The following is a 3,147-nucleotide window of genomic DNA, read 5'->3' as shown; positions in this document are numbered from 1 at the left end:
TCCAGATATGGTCTCATCAGATCCTGAAAAGCTGCAGCAAGACTTTCAGTACGACAAAGCTTAGCAACATGCAGAAGACTGGAAGGAAATTGTGACTGTGAGTATTTGGCACTGGGCACATTGCTGTATCAGTGTCAGGGGGGACCAGGAAGATGAGATCCTGCTGTGGTTTTACCTTCTCATCTGTAAACTCCATCTCTTCTCAATACATTGTGTCCTACAGTCCGTTCTTGTTTTCGAGGCAAAGCTTGGGTTCGCCAACTGTCTGTTTGTATCAAGCAGCGCATTGATCCTGGGATATGGACGGACAGAGGGATCTGGATAGGTGAGGTAGCGACAGAAGCAGAAAGAGGTGTGGCATGAATGTGTTTGGAATTTCATGTGTGTCAGTTACTTCCAGTGATGAATATCTGCCGTATGTTGTCTTGAATGTTTCACAGGATCCGCAGTGATAAGGGTGGTGGGTTTTGGAAATTGTAATTGATACATGAGTACTGTCTCACCTCACTGTCAGTTTCATGTTCCAGCTGAGAGCAATCGGTGTTGCCATTGGCTGCAGAAGTCATTTGTATTACAGCTGTCATGGCATATTGTCGGAGATACATGTCTTACGTGCAAAAGGTCAGAAATGAAAAGTAAATGCTCTCCTTATGAACTAAGTGAAAATGAAATGAAAATCGCTTATTGTCGCGAGTTGGCTTCAATGAAGTTACTGTGAAAGGCACCTGTTGCCACATTCCGGCGCTTGTCCGGGGTGGCTAGTACGGGAATTGAACCGTGTTGCTGGCCTGCTTGGTCTGCTTTAAACACCAGCGATTTAGCTGAGTGAGCTAAACCAGCTCCTGCAAAAGAGAAAACTTTCATTCCCTGACCGGGAATCGAACCCGGGCCGCGGCGGTGAGAGCGCCGAATCCTAACCACTAGACCATCAGGGACGCTGGCCTAATCCAGCGGGACGTTGCCCCAATGCTCTGGTGATCTCGTGAATTCGATCCTAGAACCACTCCGGCCTGGGCACGAGTCCATCAAGCTGATAAGCGAACCTGAATTGCTTCCTGATTGAATCGATAATCAGTGGAATGAGAGCTGCATTTCCCCATCGGGGCAGGAAATGCTACATGCGCAGCAGGTCGGAAACAAATCCAGAGGAGAAGGACACTGATAGGCTTCAACGAACTGACCATGGCGATTGTGCAGTGAGGTAAAATCTGGGTGGCAATTGATCAGATTTTACACATCGCACTGACACAATTATCTCCCAGATATGGGTCCACATTTAATTCAAAATGACAAGAGAGCATTAAAATCTCCGACTTCCAATGACATAGAGGCAATTTTCACTCATAAACCAGTAACTGTGGTACCAAGAAAGCGGGATGGAGACAAGACTAAATTTGATTGGTGACACTCCGGCAGGAATGTAGAGCTGGAGTTCATCCTTCAAAGCAGCAACGTTTAAACAATTGCGCCAAACGTGGGGCTCCAAACCACAATCCGAAACTCAGGCTCCAATGACTGAGCTAGTGGGCACTGGAATAGCAGCTGAACCAATGTCACTGCCCTGTCTTCGCAATGATTGTTGCGAATAGTGGTTCCTTATTCTACTTGTTAAAAGCAGGAGCTACACAACTGGATCAACGTTGAGTGACACTGATTCTGCAGAAGAGAACAATCAATCAACCCAGCGAAACTGCATGAAACTTTCACAGCAGTGGGAATCAATCCCACATTGCGATATAGACTGGAATCGAAATCCTCTGTCTTGCACCACTTGTAAGAAGTCTTACACCAGGTTAAAGCTGTGCTCCGAAAGCTATGGTTCCAAATCAACCTATTGTACTTTAACCTAGTGTAACAGGAGTGCAGAGTACTGGGCTAATGGCAAGATTCTTGGTAATGTAGATGAACACAGACATCTCGGCATCCAGGTACATAAATCCCTGAAAGTTGCCACCCAGATTAATAGGGCTGTTAAGAAGGCATATGGTGTGCTAGCTTTTATCAGTAGGGGGATTGAGTTTCCGAGCCACAAGGTCATGCTGCAGCTGTACATAACTCTGCTGCGGCCGCAGCTGGAGTACTGCGTGCAGTTCTGGTCACCACATTATAGGAAGGATGTGGAAGCTTTGGAAAGGGTTCAGAGGAGATTTACTAGGATGTTGCCTGGTATGGAGGGAAGGTCTTACGAGGAAAGGCTCAGGGACTTGAGGTTGTTTTCGTTAGAGAGGAGAAAGCTGAGCGTTGACATAATAGAGACATATAAGATCGTCAGAGGGTTAGATAGGGTGGACAGTGAGAGTCTTTTTCCTCGGATGGTGATGACCAACACGAGGGGGCATAGTTTTAAATTGAGGGGTGGTAGAAAAAGGACAGATGTCAGAGGCAGTTTCTTTATTCAGAGAGTAGTAGGGGTGTGGAACGCACTGCATACAACAGTAGTAGACTTGCCAAATTTAAGGGCATTTAAGTGGTCACTGGATAGACATATGGATGAAAATGGAATAGTGTAGGTCAGATAGGCTTCAGATGGTGTCACGGGTCGGTGCAACATCGAGGGCTGAAGGGCCCGTACTGCGCTGTAATGTTCTATGTTGTAAGACTTCTTCCTGTGCCCACCGCAGCCCAACGCCAGCATCTCCATATCCGTGGACATCTTGGCCATACTACCAGATTCTGGATTTTCTCTGACACTGGGAGAAAGTGCAAATTGCTCAGTCACCCGAAGCTGGAATAGAACCCGGGACGCAAGAGCTGTGAAGCAGCAGTGCGACCATGTATGGTGAACCAGCCCAGAGACGCTGGTTTGCTATTCAAATGTTCTCTGCTGCGAACTGAACATTGAATTGCAGAGTTCCTCACACGTTGCAGCAAAAACAACTGCTTGATGTGAGGATCGAACTCACAACCTCGGCATAGCTCGCTGTCTGCACTGCTGTATAAGTACCGCGCGCTAACCGATTGCGCCACTGGAGCCCACAATATGCAGCAGTTCTTCAAAGTTTGGGAATCCATTGAATTCTGTACCGCAGATCTCCGTGAATCCTCAGATCTTGCAGATATTGAAGGGTCGGATGGAGAGATTGTTGGACCCGAAGGGAATTAAAGGTTATCGGGATCGTTTTGGGAATTGGTTTTAAGGCTGGGGAT

At 47.0% G+C, this 3,147-nt stretch overlaps 1 non-coding gene across 1 annotated transcript; it reads right to left on the bottom strand.

The window, feature by feature from the left end:
* Nucleotides 1–863: 863 nt before the first annotated feature.
* trnae-cuc lies at nucleotides 864–935 on the bottom strand. The gene has a single exon. It is a non-coding gene; the product is annotated as a tRNA-Glu (tRNA).
* Nucleotides 936–3,147: the final 2,212 nt, after the last annotated feature.

This window comes from Scyliorhinus canicula, chromosome 17, assembly GCF_902713615.1.
Source record: "Scyliorhinus canicula chromosome 17, sScyCan1.1, whole genome shotgun sequence".
Taxonomy (NCBI): domain Eukaryota; kingdom Metazoa; phylum Chordata; class Chondrichthyes; order Carcharhiniformes; family Scyliorhinidae; genus Scyliorhinus; species Scyliorhinus canicula.
This window is presented reverse-complemented; position numbering and strand designations above follow the sequence as displayed.